Raw genomic sequence first — 17543 nt, forward strand, 5'->3', positions numbered from 1 at the left:
GATCTGATGAATATCATCAAAATAGAGTGACTTTCCACCCTCATAATGGACAAGAGCAAACTCAGCCATGCTTGGGATCAAATCCAGCTCAGATACTTTCTTGAGCAAATTACAAACCTTTCAAAGATTCAGTGTCCTCATGTGTAAGATGGGTTTCTTTGTGAGGATTAAATGAAGAAAGCATGTATAAAAAGTGCTTAGTACAGGGCTTGGTACACAGTAAGTGCTCAATAAATGTTAGCTCTTGTGATTAGTCAGTGTGATCTGTCACTGTGTTGTGAGGCATGGGCTGTTCTACATGAATGCATTTCCCAGAAGAGTCGTGTCTTGAGCCTCTCTCACATGCTGACCATTTTGTTTAAAATCTTTGATAGATGAATTCTACACTCCCTGGCCTTCCTTGTCCAGAGGCTTCTTCCTAAGAACTCAGTGCCAGGATTTTGAGTAGCACTGGATATTCTGTGCAATGGGGTCATTCATCCAATTTCCACCACTTTACAGATGAACTGGGGATCAGAGAAGGCAAGCCACCTCCCCAAGGTCACACAGCTTGTGAGAGCAAGACAACAGCATCGAGGCCTATGTAATAGCAGAGCCATTGCTTCTTTGGCTCTGCGGAAGCTCGTATTGTGGTATATCTGTGTTGTAGCTTTGCTGTCTCCTGTGTCAATGTCAGGAGGACAGGCTGAGCTCCTGGGACTCTCAGAACCCCTCAGGTTCCAGGAGGAGCAGAGAAAGCACAGATGGCCTGGAGAGTCCCAAGGGTGAGGCCAGCAAGAACTTTCTTCCCCCAGGTGCTCAGAGCATCCTCTGAGTTGCCAAACAGACTCCCAGAGAGGTCAACTGTGGGCCCTAAACCAGAGAGCGGCTGGGAAGCAGGCTCTCAGGGGAACTGGGGTCTCACCAGCTCAAGAGCAGGCCAGGACTCCTCAGCATAGAAGCTGGGGATCTTGAGTGTCCAGATCAGCCTGAAAATCTGGACTTGGGAAAAGCCATCTGGCTGGGGCCACCTGCATGCCGCTGTGACCGGGGCATCTTGCTGCTCTCCTCTCTCACAAGGTGGTGCCATCTGCCTTGTCACTGCTCCTCAGGACAAGCCTGACTGCTGTCCCTGCACCTCTGGCCATTGAGAATCCGGCTGCCCCATCGTGGTGGAAAATCTTCGATGCTCAGAGGGACACCTTCTGACACTGGGGTTCTGGAGAGCCTGGTGCCACATGACAAGGAGCCATGTGACAACAGGGGGAGGGGGAGGAGTGGGAGACACAAGTGTGGTTTGGGACAAAAGAGGGCCTGAGGCTCACGTATTATAAAACCCCCTTTGCTCTGCCTGTCTCCTTGAATTGTGGCCAGTTTCACATAGGAAGCAACGTCGAGGGATAGAGAGACAGCAGGTGAGGCCTCAGGGCTCTGCATTCCCATCCCCAAAAGTCACCAGCGTGTGGCCTTGTGGGTGTCACTCCCCTCTGTGGAGTCAACTTTGTGCAGTGACATGTAGAGGCTGGACTGGTGCCACCTCATGCCCCTCCTGGCACGATGGTCACATGAGGCTGAGTGATTTGCGGGTCTGTGGGGAAGTGTCCCGCCTCAGAGATGTGGAGGAGAAGCCAGGCAGTGCGCTGTTCATTCCATTTCTTTCTTTTTTTAATCTAAAGGAGGGAAGGGGCTTTATTAACTCAAACAAAGGGATGTCATACAACTTCCCAACGATACTGTGTGGTGATGGCATTAGGTTCTACCTGTTCTTCCATTCTGGGGACACGATGTGAGGACTGGCTGCTCTGGGAGACCCTCTGAGCTAAGAGAGAAGAAATAGCAATGCTAATAGCTGCCCCTTACTGAGTGCTCACTCTGTGTCCGGGGCTGCACTGAGTGCTTGTGGCGGGTTCTCAGGCGCACTTAGAACAGCACTGTGAGAAAGGCACTTTTGCTGCCCCTTGTGTACAGATGAGGACAAAGAGGCACAGAGAGGTTTAGAACCTTGACCTATATCACACAGCCAGTGAGCAGACGACCGGGATTTGAATCCTGCAATCTCTCTGCAGAGCCTGCACATTTAATACCACACACAGTTCTGGCCTGCAGTGAATTTGGTTGTTCTTCCTGCCTGGGGTGGTCAGTTTCCAAGCCTTTCCAGATGGAATTCTGCAGCCCAAACCTGCGTGTTCCCCATGCAGGCCCTTGTCAGAGCAGAGAAAGGTGGTTGAAGTTGTTGTCCATCTACATTTTTATCTTCAAAACATTGCTGAAATCAATCTCTCCTCTACCGTCTTCAATTTCCTTTGTCCTTATGGGTGGTCTACGACTTTACTATCATTTTAGTGGATGCAAGAGGAGTGGAGATAAACACGTGTTCAGCCTGCCGTGAATCTCTGCAGTGGCTATGTTGTTTCTTAAACAGATGTAATGAGGCATCTATTCCCTGTATGCCATGTGCCCCTTGAGTGGGGGACATCTGTTTTGAGTTGTCTGTGTCTCCAGCATTAGAATGGAACCTGGCACACAATAGAGGCTCAATTAGTATTTGTTGAATAAATGAACATTAAGAAACAGAAAAGAGCCTTGTTCCTTCCTTGTGTCTCCTTCACGTTTTGTAGTCTGTTGGAATCTCATTACTAGATTATTGTTCCAGAAACATGTTCTAAGGACAGGCATGTGCTGGCAGAATGGAACTGGGAACGTAAATGGGAAGCTTGAACCTGGAAAGTCACAAGGGGGATGGAGATTTGGGGAGAAGTGGGAGCTGGGAGAGCAGCAGCCCAAGCTGAAGATCTAAGCTGGGGGTCAGGAGAGCCAGCTGAGAGCTTTCTAGGCTGCAGCTGAGCGCCCTGTCGGTGGGTCTCCCAGCCTCCAGGTCACCACCCTGTGAGGAGGTGGGAACATAGGTGCTGGGCCCTAGTGGACATCGAGGTGCACAGGTGGCCAGTGAATGTGGGATCCATGGGGGCAGAGGGAAGCCCTAGGATGCTGCAGAAGCCTGAGGCCAGCCCAAGGCGAGGCTGGCTCTGGGAAAAGGGGGAGGCAGCTGCCATAGGTGAAGGCTCAGGAGGGCACTCAGAGATGGTGACTGAAGCCCTGCTTGCTTCTGCTTCCTCTGCCCAGAGCCCCTGAATTTCAGGAAACAGAGAGGATGGAAGGACTTAGGGACTCTGAATGATGAGAGTTTCTGCAGTTCGGGACTTGCCGCATGTGTTTCCTCTGTGCGCCTGCTGTGCAGCCAGCTCCCTCCTCTCCCTGCTCTGTGCTGGTGCTCACAGAGGTGGCACTCCCTCCCAACCCCAGCACAACTGCCATCTCAGCAGTCCCCCAAGGAAGAGGCTGAGATCCTGCCTCGGGGCACCCTGAGGGGTCCACTTCACTCTCCTGACCACCCTGCCAGCCTGGACTCCCCAACCCCATTTCCAACTTCCGCACACTCCCAGCCTAGAGTGGGATTTTCTGGGAGCCTGATGTATAGGATGGACTGGGAGGGCTTGGCTGCAGCCTCAGCTCAGGACCACCCCCTGGTGGCCCCCTTGGGTGGGAGCCCATCTCTTGATGGATAGGTGAGCCTGTGTCCTCAGCAGTGACCTGAGCTGCTAGTTGGGGGAAGTGACTCAACAAACTAGGCCGCTGCCAAGTGGCATCAGGATCCAAAACATCCCCACCCAGTGGCTTCAGGTTGTTAAATTACATTTAGCCTAAAGCTGCCTCCGTACATATTTTAAGTTCAGCCTAAAGGTTTCTCCATGCATAGTGAACTGTAACCTAACTGAATGCGTGAGCAGACTATCACCCGCTCTTTTGCCAATCACAGAGTTCAGCCAATCACAGGCAGCCAACTGTTCAAACCACGTTCAAATAAGGCAAACACCGAGAGCTGTAACTAATCGGCTGTTTCTGTACCCCACTTCCCTTTTCTGGACGTCATTTTCGTATTTTTGTCCGTAAGTCTTCTGCCACCACGTGGCTGCGTTGGAGCGTCTGTGCATCTGCTGTGATTCTTGGGGCTGCCCGATTCGCAAATCATTCTTTGCTCAGTTAAACTCTGTTAAATTGAATTTGTCTAAGGTTTTTTCTCTATACAAGGTTAAGACATAACCTGTGTCTGACCCAGGGCCAACTGTGGGCTGTGTGTGGTGGGCGGCAGAGGCGTGTTATTCCCCTTCTCCCAGAGGCTGTGTTCTCAAAGTTGAGTTCTCAGGTTGCTTGCGCACAGGTGCCGTGGTGTCCTCATTCATGGGATTATCGAGTCCCAGATACCACCCCAGAGCTACTGAATTAGACTCTGGGGATCAGAACTGGGACTCTGTAATGAGCACTCACCCACGTGGATCTCAGGCTCACCTGGTGTGGGAGCTTCTGCCCTCTGTTCTGCCTGCTGGACACAATGCAGAAGAGACAGTTTTACCAGGCTGTTCTTGGGGTATGCTCTATCCTGGAAAGAGGGATCTCGGGAAATGATGACATTTCTTTATGTTTGGTTGGTATTTCACAGTGTGTTGTGCATTCTGGGACCACTATCAACTCACCTGCTTAAACCTCAACCCTAGGGACCTGCCTTGATTGGTCCTTTTCTTGATTCTGTTTTTCTAATCCATCAGCAACCCCTCTGGCTCCTACCTTCAAAGTGGACTCCACACCTAACCACCCCTCCCAGCTCACTGTGGCCACCGTAGTCCACCCCTGTTGTCACCCCTGCTCACCTGAGCTACTGGGATGCCTCCCACCCATCAGTGCCACATTCACTTCCCCCAATCCACTTTCCACTGCAGCCCAAGTGTGTATGTGTGTGTTCCTTTTTTATTAAGGCACTGTTTTCACAGAACAATTTTCACTTATTTTAAGTGTACGGTGTTTGAATTGTGATTCTTGTACATAACTATGTAACCACCAAGACAGAAGGCAGTCCCCTCATCCTCAAGTCTGCCTTTTTTCCCTTTGCTGTCCATCCCTGGACCCAGGCAGCCACAGATCTGTTTTCTGCTGTCTGATTTTTGCCTTTTCTAGGATGATGTATGTGATGGTTAATACTGAGTGTCCAACTTGATTGGATTGAAGGATGCAAAGTATTGATCCTGGGTGTGTCTGTGAGGGTGTTGCCAAAGGAGATTAACATTTGAGTCAGTGGGCTGGGAAAGGCAGACCCACCCTTAATCTGGGTGGGCAGCATAGCTGCCAGCAAATATAAAGCAGGCAGAAAAACATGAAAAGGTGAGACTGGCCTAGGCTCCCAGCCTGCATCTTTCTCCTGTGCTGGGTGCCTCCTGCCCTCGAACATCAGATTCCAAGTTCTTCAGTTTTGGGACTTGGATTGGTTTTCCTTGCCCCTCAGTTTCTGTCCCTCTAAAGAATGCTGACTAATATGTAACTGTGTAACCACCAAGATAGAAGGCACTTCCCTCATCCTCAAAGCTGCTTTTGCTCCTTTGCTCTTCATCCCTGGCCCCAGGCAGCCCTAGGTCTGCTTTCTGCTGTCTGATTTTTGCCTTTTCTAGGATGTCATATAAATACAATCATACAAGATGTTGTCGTTGGGTTTGGATTTTTTTCTCATTTAAGATTCATCCACCCACATCACTGTATATTTTCATCTGGGCTCTCTCTCTTTTGCACATCAAACTGTTGCAAAACTGCCAGGTTCACCAGCCCACTGTGCAGCAACAGGCCAATACTCAGACAGCAGGGTTTGCAGCAGAGAAAGAGTTCAATAATTGCAAGGCCGCTGGACAAGAAAACAGGAAGAATTCCCAGCTTCAAATCTGTTTGCTGAGGAGTTCTGGGCAAGAGTTTTTAAGGGGATTGTGGAGGATGAGGGGCTGGAAAACATGGGGTCATCGACTGGTCCGGTAAAGGAGTGAAATTATCAGGATGTGGAAGCTGTGTCTTCCAGGAGTCAGCTGCTTAGTGGGCCCTTCAGAGGAGGGGGTTGGATAGTTTGTTAGTTTGCAGAATCTAAAGGAGAAACGCTTAGATTTTATCCATAGAACAAAGAGCCTTGTGAGGAGGGCTACCTTATCCTGGGGTTGTGAGCAGCGACCTGCTACAAGGAAGTGGGCCAAAGGGCAAGCTGGCTTAGTGATTTCTGCTGATTGTGTTGCTAGCCTAAGTTGAAATTTACTTTTTCCCTTTAATCCATTTTATAAAGTTTTTTGGGGGATGGTTTCAAAACCAGCCAAGCAGTTTCCGACCATGCTCCTGTGCCTCTGCCTGGATAGCTCTCCCTCGCCTCGTTCTTTCTCCTCCTTCAGGCCTCAGCCTCAATGCCACCTCCTGAGCCCTACCGTCACTGTGCTGGCTCCCCCCTCCCCCAACACACACAATTAGTTTTTATCGTATTTTCCTAAGTTCCTTCATGTCACAGTTATATTATTCATATATTCTTATGGGTCGAATTGTCCCTGTCCCCAAAATTTGTATGTTGAAGTCCTAACCTTCAGTACCTCAGAGTGTGACCTTATTTGGAGACAAGGCCTTTACAGAGGTAATCAAGTGAACATGAGGTCATTAGGGCAGGCCCTCACCCAACATGACTAGCGTCATTATTCAGAAGAGGAGGTTTAGACACAGATCTGCACAGAAGGATGGCGATGTGAAGACAGCTGTCTACAAGCCAAGGAGTGAGGCCTGGGACAGATTCATTCTCCTCATAGCCCTCAGAAGGAACCAACCCTGCTGACACCTTGATCTTGAACTTCCAGCTCCAGAATGGCGAGACAGTACTTTTCTGTTGTTTAAGCCACCTAGTTTTTGGCACTTGGTTACGGCAGCCCTACTGTACTAATACATATATATTTTTTTCCTTTCTGCCCTCTCTAGAGTGCAGGCTTCATGGGAGCAGGGATCCCCTCTGCCCTGTCCCCAGAGGGGGCCCTCAATATATTAATATTCCCACATTAATGAATGGGTACATCATGTTATTTTGTTGTTGCCATTATCCCTATAAGGTTGGCTCTCCAAGTTTAGGTTCCTTACACAAGTTGACGGCTAAAAGAGAGAACTCTTGATACCTGGGGCCACATCATTCTAATTATGCCACAGTTCCCTGAGGGCCTTCTTATATTAGATAAAATCTGGAAACAAATTCTACTGTCTTTTCCTTCTTATAGGATACAGAAATCTTGTTCTTCTAAAAGTGTTTCAGGAAGTTCAAAGCTATCTCATTTGGGCTGTGGGGAGAGAAGCAAAAACAACAACAAATCAACCAAACCCAGATACCTTGAATGACATTATTTCCAGTAAACAAAGCAAACCAACAAACTAAACAAAAACCTTCTTTATTTTTTTTAACCTAAGCATTGGCTATCATACTCATTTATAATGCAGACACCCCAATCTATTCTCATATGATATTATTTATTCCAATGTGATTTACAAAGATCTTTCAAGAAGCTGTCAGTTGCACACTTGGAGCTGTAGGCCCATTGATTAAAACACACTTGCAAACTAAGAGACATTTGCCAGAATGGCCAGAAAAAAAGAGGCCATGGCTGCTTTTAAACCAACACCAGACAGGTTCTGAGAGACCAAATGCATGCAGAGGAGTGTTTGGGGATGGAGGGTGAGCAACAGATAGTAAATATATTACTTTTTTGAGTGGCCAGATACCTGGAAGCAGGTTTGCAATATGATAGCCCACTCAATTAATTTTTTTTTCCCAAGGGGCCTAAGTAGTATAACTATTACTTTAATTTGAAATGAGTTAAGTTTGGGGAATGATAGCATATTTAATGTACAGCTGGGCACTGGTGCGTTCTAACTCTGGCTGTGTTCTCTTTTGCGGTTTCGCCTTGGTCTCTATGTCCTTGGAGTGTCTTTTCTCTGTCTCCATACATCACAGTGTGTTTCTGACTTCTCTGCTCATTCTTCTACCAGCACCTCTCTGCCCCTCTGTGTGTCTGTCGCTCTGTTGTCTCTCTCTGTCGTCCTGTCATATTTATCAGGCTGCCTGTTTGGCTACAATAAAACTTCATCAGCCTCCCCTACACTGAGAGCAAAGCTTTTTTGTGGAACAAAATAGCATTCAGAAGAGAGAAAAATCTCTTTAAGTGTGCAAATGCTGTCTCATTATCCTGAGACTGGAGGGAGGAACCTCTCAAGCTTTGTCATTTCAGTAAGAAACAAAGACCTTTGAAATTTTTACAATTATCTTCACACTCATATCTCCTTGTTCCCTACACCAGCTAAAAGATGGGTGAATAGTGCTGAATGCTCATTGGCTGGTCCATGGAGGGAAGGATCATTTATTGAGATATTAATTCAGGTTCTATCTTTGCTGCAGAAAGAGAATCAAAAAGAATGAGAAGCTTTGCTGTCCTGTGCTCTGGGTCTCTCCCTCCCCCAGGCCCTCAGCTGGGCAAGGAGGCAGGGAGGGCCTATTATACATGCTTTTACACACACACACACACACACACACACACACACACACATACATAAGCTTAATCTCTTCTTTTGGTTGAAAAAGTATAGCTGAGTGGGTGAGAGTAATAGCTCCAGAATTATTCAAATCATAGCTCAAACACAGGTTCATACCCACAGATTTACATCCCAGCTGTACTATGTGGCCTTGGGTGAGTTACCTAGATTCTCTTACCTTCAGTTTGTTCATCTGTAACATGGTGATAATGAGGAAGTTACTATGAAAATGAAATGAATCAATTCATTTAAAATATCTAGAAAAAGTGCTTGGCCCCTGACAAGTACCTGAGAAACTGGCTCTTATTTTCACTATTACTTACTGACTAATCTTGGAGAAGGAAATTATTAGTGATTACCCACCATAAAGCTTTGAACTGGATGACTTCTGGAGTTCTATACTTCTCTAAACACCATGGACACGGGTTTCTCATAAGGCCTCATACTCTTCTCTACTTTTGACTAACAATGGGTAAAAGCCATGATTAGAAATTGGACTGATAATACAGTGGCTTAACACTTTAAAAAGAAAGATCTAGGGCTCACAGAAGACCAACCAATGATCTGAGTCATATGGCAAAGAGCACATAGGGCAGGGTTTGGGTTAGGTATACTGTAGCATTATTAGCACAGTTCACAAACTCTTCTTCCTTTGGGACACTGGTGGCCCCAGTAGGGAATGCAATTGACCTCCGAGAGAGTGACTAACTGGACAAATAAACAAGAGAAGAAAAAAGTGAAGACATTGAAACAAAAAAGTTGGCTTATCTGACTTATAAAATAATCTGCTAGAGGGTGGGTGATGTCTTCACAAAGCCTTTCACTTGCATGAACTCCAGGCTGCTGTTGGAGGAGCATGTTCAATGGCTCTCTGGCTACTATATCTTTTGACTCTTTGGGAGAGAGAAGAGGCTAGGGCTTCAAATCAGCCTAGAGTTTGAGACTGAGCTATTTGAAATAGTGAGCGGAAAGAACAGTAGCTGTCCTGAACATGCAGAAAGTCTTGACTGATCAGTATCTGCAGGGCAGATTTTCAATCCTTTTAATCCCTTTGAGATGGATTCCACAAGCTCTACTGGGTAGTGGATCCAAGATGGCTGTGTGATCCTGGACAAGCCTCGTCTGTAAAATGGCATCAATACCTGCCCTACCTAACTCACAGAGTGGCTGTCAGACTCATAGAAGACAGCAAGTGAATGCTTGGGGACCTGACCAGTTGTAATGGCACAAGTGGGAAAATGCTTCCCATTCTCTTTCTCTCTCTCATTCACTTATGCCCCCATATCTGTAGTCAAGCATTTGTGGTATAAATAGCTTGGTTAGGAGTAGAGTGGGTAGTCATGAGCAGGGTGTGGAAGTTAAAATGGCACCTTTGCCAATTCCAGCCAAGCCTAGGGCCAACAGCCAGGCCTGGCCTCTTCCACTTGACACTGGCCTGCTGGTGAGAGTCAGAAGACCTCCTTGCTTTGTAAACATCATCCAAAATTCTTCCATCAGTTGACGTCACCATCTAGTGGGGTCTTCTCTCATGGGAACTTCTGCTCAGAGAGGGAATTGCTGTGAGTCAGTAGGAATGACTAACAGAGATTCCAGAGAGAAGACACTGCCAGTTCATGGCCTCTTAAAGAAATGAATACATCAGTTAAAAGGCTCTTGTCTGCTCTCTATAACTTTCAGAACAACTTCTCCCAGTTGTCTGACATTTAGAGTAATGGAACACTTGGGAGAAGTATCAACATAATTAACAAACTTAGACATAATGATCCCTGATACTTTTAACAAAACATAAAATAACCAAGAAATGTCTACCACTTTGTAAGTTCACATTGGAAGCACACCTGATATAAATAATGAGTCAGAACAGTGGTTTCACTACTAAAAGTCAGCAGGTTTCATTATTAAAAGTCAGCAAGAAAACATGAAAACTTACAGGCTGAAAGAATAATTAAAGGCGATCACTGGGAGGAGGAGCCAAGATGGCCGAATAGGAACAGCTCCGGTCTACAGCTCCCAGCGTGAGCGACGCAGAAGACGGGTGATTTCTGCATTTCCATCTGAGGTACCGTGTTTGTCTCACTAGGGAGTGCCAGACAGTGGGCGCAGGTCAGTGGGTGAGTGCACCGTGCGCCAGCCAAAGCAGGGGTGAGGCATTGCCTCACTCGGGAAGCGCAAGGGGTCAGGGAGTTCCCTTTCCAGGGGTGACAGACGGCACCTGGAGAATCGGGCCACTCCCACCCGAATACTGTGCTTTTCCGATGGGCTTAGGAAACGGTGCCCCAGGAGATTATAGCCCGCACCTGGCTCAGAGGGTCCTACGCCCACGGAGTCTCGCTGATTGCTAGCACAGCAGTCTGAGATCAAACAGCAAGTCGGCAGCGAGGCTAGGGGAGGGGTGCCCACCATTGCCCAGGCTAGCTTAAGTAAACAAAGCAGCCGGGAAGCTTGAACTGGGTGGAGCCCACCACAGCTCAAGGAGGCCTGCCTGCCTCTGTAGGCTCCACCTCTGGGGGCAGGGCACAGACAAACAAAAAGACAGCAGTAACCTCTGCAGACTTAAATGTCCCTGTCTGACAGCTTTGAGGAGAGCAGTGGTTCTCCCAGCACAGAGCTGGAGATCTGAGAACGGGCAGACTGCCTCCTCAAGTGGGTCCCTGACCTCTGACCCCCGAGCAGCCTAACTGGGAGGCACCCCCCGGCAGGGGCAGACTGACACCTCACACGGCCGGCCAGGTACTCCAACAGACCTGCAGCTGAGGGTCCTGTCTGTTAGAAGGAAAACTAACAGAAAGGACATCCACACCAAAAACCCATCTGTACATCACCATCATCAAAGACCAAAAGTAGATAAAACCACAAAGATGGGGAAAAAACAGAGCAGAAAAACTGGAAACTCTAAAAAGCAGAGTACCTCTCCTCCTCCAAAGGAAAGCAGTTCCTCACCAGCAACGGAACAAAGCTGGACGGAGAATGACTTTGACGAGCTGAGAGAAGAAGGCTTCAGACGATCAAATTACTCCGAGCTACGGGAGGATATTCAAACCAAAGGCAAAGAGGTTGAAAACTTTGAAAAAAATTTAGAAGAATGTATAACTAGAATAACCAATACAGAGAATTGCTTAAAGGAGCTGATGGAGCTGAAAACCAAGGCTCGAGAACTACGGGAAGAATGCAGAAGCCTCAGGAGCCGATGCGATCAAATGGAAGAAAGGGTATCAGCCCTGGAAGATGAAATGAATGAAATGAAGCGAGAAGGGAAGTTTAGAGAAAAAAGAATAAAAAGAAACGAGCAAAGCCTCCAAGAAATGTGGGACTATGTGAAAAGACCAAATCTACGTCTGATTGGTGTACCTGAAAGTGACGGGGAGAATGGAAACAAGTTGGAAAACACTCTGCAGGATATTATCTAGGAGAACTTCCCCAATCTAGCAAGGCAGGCCAACATTCAGATTCAGGAAATACAGAGAACGCCACAAAGATACTCCTCGAGAAGAGCAACTCCAAGACACATAATTGTCAGATTCACCAAAGTTGAAATGAAGGAAAAAATGTTAAGGGCAGCCAGAGAGAAAGGTCGGGTTACCATCAAAGGGAAGCCCATCAGACTAACAGCGGATCTCTCGGCAGAAACCCTACAAGCCAGAAGAGAGTGGGGGCCAATATTCAACATTCTTAAAGAAAAGAATTTTCAACCCAGAATTTCATATCCTGCCAAACTAAGCTTCATAAGCAAAGGAGAAATAAAATACTTTACAGCAAGCAAATGCTGAGAGATTTTGTCACCACCAGGCCTGCCCTAAAAGAGCTCCTGAAGGAAGCGCTAAACATGGAAAGGCACAACCGGTACCAGCCACTGCAAAATCATGCCAAAATGTAAAGACCATCGAGACTAGGAAGACACTGCATCAACTAACGAGCAAAATAACCAGCTAACATCATAATGACAGGATCAGATTCACACATAACAATATTAACTTTAAATGTAAATGGACTAAATGCTCCAGTTAAAAGACACAGACTGGCAAATTGGATAAAGACTCAAGACCCATCAGTGTGCTGTATTCAGGAAACCCATCTCACGTGCAGAGACACACATAGGCTCAAAATAAAAGGATGGAGGAAGATCTACCAAGCAAATGGAAAACAAAAAAAGGCAAGGATTGCAATCCTAGTCTCTGATAAAACAGACTTTAAACCAACAAAGATCAAAAGAGACAAAGAAGGCCATTACATAATGGTAAAGGGATTAATTCAACAAGAAGAGCTAACTATCCTAAATATATATGCACCCAATACAGGAGCACCCAGATTCATAAAGCAAGTCCTGAGTGACCTACAAAGAGACTTAGACTCCCACACATTAATAATGGGAGATTTTAACACCCCACTGTCAACATTAGACAGATCAACGAGACAGAAAGTCAACAAGGATACCCAGGAATTGAACTCAGCTCTGCACCAAGCGGACCTAATAGACATCTACAGAACTCTCCACCCCAAATCAACAGACTATACATTTTTTTCAGCACCACACCACACCTATTCCAAAATTGACCACATACTTGGAAGTAAAGCTCTCCTCAATAAATGTAAAAGAACAGAAATTATAACAAACTATCTCTCAGATCACAGTGCAATCAAGCTAGAACTCAGGATTAAGAATCTCACTCAAAACCGCTCAACTACATGGAAACTGAACAACCTGCTCCTGAATGACTACTGGGTACATAACGAAATGAAGGCAGAAATAAAGATGTTCTTTGAAACCAACGAGAACCAAGACACAACATACCAGAATCTCTGGGATGCATTCAAAGCAGTGTGTAGAGGGAAATTTATAGCACTAAATGCCCGCAAGAGAAAACAGGAAAGATCCAAAATTGACACCCTAACATCACAATTAAAAGAAATAGAAAAGCAAGAGCAAACACATTCAAAAGCTAGCAGAAGGCAAGAAATAACTAAAATCAGAGCAGAACTGAAGGAAATAGAGACACAAAAAACCCTTCAAAAAATTAATGAATCCAGGAGCTGGTATTTTGAAAGGATCAACAAAATTGATAGACCGCTAGCAAGATTAATAAAGAAAAAAAGAGAGAAGAATCAAATAGATGCAATAAAAAATGATAAAGGGGATATCACCACCAATCCCACAGAAATACAAACTACCATCAGAGAATACTACAAACACCTCCACGCAAATAAACTAGAAAATCTAGAAGAAATGGATAAATTCCTCAACACATACACCCTCCCAAGACTAAACCAGGAAGAAGTTGAATCTCTGAATAGACCAATAACAGGAGCTGAAATTGTGGCAATAATCAATAGCTTACCAACCAAAAAAAGTCCAGGACCAGATGGGTTCACAGCCGAATTCCACCAGAGGTACAAGGAGGAGCTGGTACCATTCCTTCTGAAACTATTCCAATCAATAGAAAAAGAGGGAATCCTCCCTAACTCATTTTATGAGGCCAGCATCATCCTAATACCAAAGCCTGGCAGAGACACAACAAAAAAAGAGAATTTTAGACCAATATCCTTGATGAACATTGATGCAAATATCCTCAATAAAATACTGGCAAACAGAATCCAGCAGCACATCAAAAAGCTTATCCACCATGATCAAGTGGGCTTCATCCCTGGGATGCAAGGCTGGTTCAACATACGCAAATCAATAAATGTAATCCAGCATATAAACAGAACCAAAGACAAAAACCACATGATTATCCCAATAGATGCAGAAAAGGCCTTTGACAAAATTCAACAACCCTTCATGCTAAAAACTCTCAATAAATTAGGTATTGATGGGACGTATCTCAAAATAATAAGAGCTATCTATGACAAACCCACAGCCAATATCATACTGAATGGGCAAAAACTGGAAGCATTCTCTTTGAAAACTGGCACAAGACAGGGATGCCCTCTCTCACCACTTCTATTCAACATAGTGTTGGAAGTTCTGGCCAGGGCAATTAGGCAGGAGAAGGAAATAAAGGGTATTCAATTAGGAAAAGAGGAAGTCAAATTGTCCCTGTTTGCAGATGACATGACTGTATATCTAGAATACCCCATCGTCTCAGCCCAAAATCTCCTTAAGCTGATAAGCAACTTCAGCAAAGTCTCAGGATACAAAATCAATGTACAAAAATCACAAGCATTCTTATACATCAATAACAGACAAACAGAGAGCCAAATCATGAGTGAACTCCCATTCACAATTGCTTCAAAGAGAATAAAATACCTAGGAATCCAACTTAGAAGGGATGTGAAGGATTAGAAGGGATGTGAAGGACCTCTTCAAGGAGAACTACAAACCACTGCTCAAGGAAATAAAAGAGGATACAAACAAATGGAAGAACATTCCATGCTCATGGGTAGGAAGAATCAATATCGTGAAAATGGCCATCCTTCCCAAGGTAATTTACAGATTTAATGCCATCCCCATCAAGCTACCAATGACTTTCTTCACAGAATTGGAAAAAACTACTTTAAAGTTCATATGGAACCAAAAAAGAGCCCGCATCGCCAAGTCAATCCTAAGCCAAAAGAACACAGCTGGAGGCATCACACTACCTGACTTCAAACTATACTACAAGGCTACAGTAACCCAAACAGCATGGTACTGGTACCAAAACAGAGATATAGATCAATGGAACAGAACAGAGCTGTCAGAAATAATGCCACATATCTACAACTATCTGATCTTTGACAAACCTGAGAAAAACAAGAAATGGGGAAAGGATTCCCTATTTAATAAATGGTGCTGGGAAAACTGGCTAGCCATATGTAGAAAGCTGAAACTGGATCCCTTCCTTACACCTTACACAAAAATCAATTCAAGATGGATTAAAGACTTAAATGTTAGACCTAAAACCATAAAAACCCTAGAAGAAAACCTAGGCATTACCATTCAGGACATAGGCATGGGCAAGGACTTCATGTCTAAAACACCAAAAGCAATGGCAACAAAAGCCAAAATTGACAAATGGGATCTAATTAAACTCAAGAGCTTCTGCACAGCAAAAGAAACTACCATCAGAGTGAACAGGCAACCTACAAAATGGGAGAAAATTTTCGCAACCTACTCATCTGACAAAGGGCTAATATCCAGAATCTACAATGAACTCCAACAAATGTACAAGAAAAAAACAACAACCCCATCAAAAAGTGGGCAAAGGACATGAACAGACACTTCTCAAAAGAAGACATTTATGCAGCCAAAAAACACATGAAAAAATGCTCACCATCACTGGCCATCAGAGAAATGCAAATCAAAACCACAATGAGATACCATCTCACACCAGTTAGAATGGCAATCATTAAAAAGTCAGGAAACAACAGGTGCTGGAGAGGATGTGGAGAAATAGGAACACTTTTACACTGTTGGTGGGACTGTAAACTAGTTCAACCCTTGTGGAAGTCAGTGTGGCGATTCCTCAGGGATCTAGAACTAGAAATTCCATTTGACCCAGCCATCCCATTACTGGGTATATACCCAAAGGACTATAAATCATGCTGCTATAAAGACACATGCACACATATGTTTATTGCAGCATTATTCACAATAGCAAAGACTTGGAACCAACCCAGATGTCCAACAATGATAGACTGGATTAAGAAAATGTGGCACATATACACCATGGAATACTATGCAGCCATAAAAAATGATGAGTTCATGTCCTTTGTAGGGACATGGATGAAATTGGAAATCATCATTCTCAGTAAACTATCACAAGAACAAAAAACCAAACACCGCATATTCTCACTCATAGGTGGGAATTGAACAATGAGAACACATGGACACAGGAAGGGGATCATCACACTTCGGGGACTGTTGTGGGGTGGGGGGAGGGGGGAGGGATAGCATTGGGAGATATACCTAATGCTAGATGACCAGTTAGTGGGTGCAGCGCACCAGCATGGCACATGTATACATATGTAACTTACCTGCACATTGCACACATGTACCATAAAACCTAAAGTATAATAATAATAATAAAAATAAATAAATAAATAAATAAATAAATAATAATTAAAGGCGATCACTATAGATTTTAAGCATTATTAGTTCTCAAAACATCTGACTGGCTGATGATGAAGACAAATTCATTCTGATTGTCCTCAATAATTTCATGGTTTTAAAATCACATGGCAAGACCAACTTGGGAGCCATAGTCCTCAACAATGAGCATGGTCAGAATGATGGCTGGTAAGAGCAGAGCCCTAATCCATTACAGAATCTGTTAGGCTGCATAGATACATGTGGGATGATGACTACTGAAGCCACTATTTAGCATTGTATCTAGGAGTTCCTTGCCATCTGTAAACCGTGACCCCTCCCTTCAGGCAGTTTTTTAACCTGAGATGGTTACCTGTTTTTGTTTGCTGTCCTACACTCCTGGCCCCTTGATAGAATTCAACTGTTCTTTGAGAAAGATTCAGTCTTCCCCTGTTCAAGTGATCAACGTAGGGCTGACCCCACCTCAGCTTCAGGGATGAGCATGTGACCCTGCCTGGCCAATGAGAATATCACATCTCTCTGACCATAGTGATTGGTTAAGGGATGAACATGTGGCCCACAGCTGACCAATCAGAGCTACTGAGACTCAGTTCTATGGTTTCAATGGAAACCATTGAAAAAGAGAAACTCTCTTTTGGCTAGAGTTGCTGTGAGGGTGGAATGGGGAACCTGGACAGCTGCAGCAATCTTACTGCAGAAGGTGCTTCTGGGTGGATCCCAGGCAGAGGAATCAAAGGCAAAACATGGAGGGAGTGAACTCCTGAAATCACTTGGGTTCTGAACCCAGCCAAGCCTGAAACCAGCCCTGCCCTGGGCTTTTCAGGTACTCGAGCCAATGTATTCTCTTTTCCTCTTCATCAAGGTTTGGTTAGAGTTTGCATCCCACGCGACTGAACAGAATGGACATTGCTCTTAGCAAGGGACAGTAACCATGAGTCCAAGTCCTGAAACAGAGGTGGGGCCCGCTTCCTCCCTTCTCACTGGTTTCCTTCCTCCTGAGTGGGGTGTATCTGAGCCTGGCATTTCCTTCATGACAGTTTCATTTGCTCCTGGACGGTTCCCTTGCTCACCATCAGCCCTCGGGCCAGCTCTAACACTCAGTTTGTCCAGATAATGTTAGGAACCTGTA

General features: G+C 45.2%; 1 long non-coding RNA gene across 1 annotated transcript; it reads right to left on the reverse strand.

Annotated features, from left to right (window-relative positions):
- Positions 1-378: 378 nt before the first annotated feature.
- LOC129048371 (uncharacterized) lies at positions 379-16912 on the reverse strand. Its single transcript, XR_008510670.2, has 3 exons — positions 16767-16912; positions 4306-4360; positions 379-2495 (listed from the first exon to the last, which is right to left on the reverse strand). It is a non-coding gene; the product is annotated as an uncharacterized LOC129048371 (long non-coding RNA).
- Positions 16913-17543: the final 631 nt, after the last annotated feature.

The sequence above is a fragment of the Pongo abelii genome, chromosome 8, assembly GCF_028885655.2.
Source record: "Pongo abelii isolate AG06213 chromosome 8, NHGRI_mPonAbe1-v2.0_pri, whole genome shotgun sequence".
Classification (NCBI taxonomy): Eukaryota; Metazoa; Chordata; class Mammalia; order Primates; family Hominidae; genus Pongo; species Pongo abelii.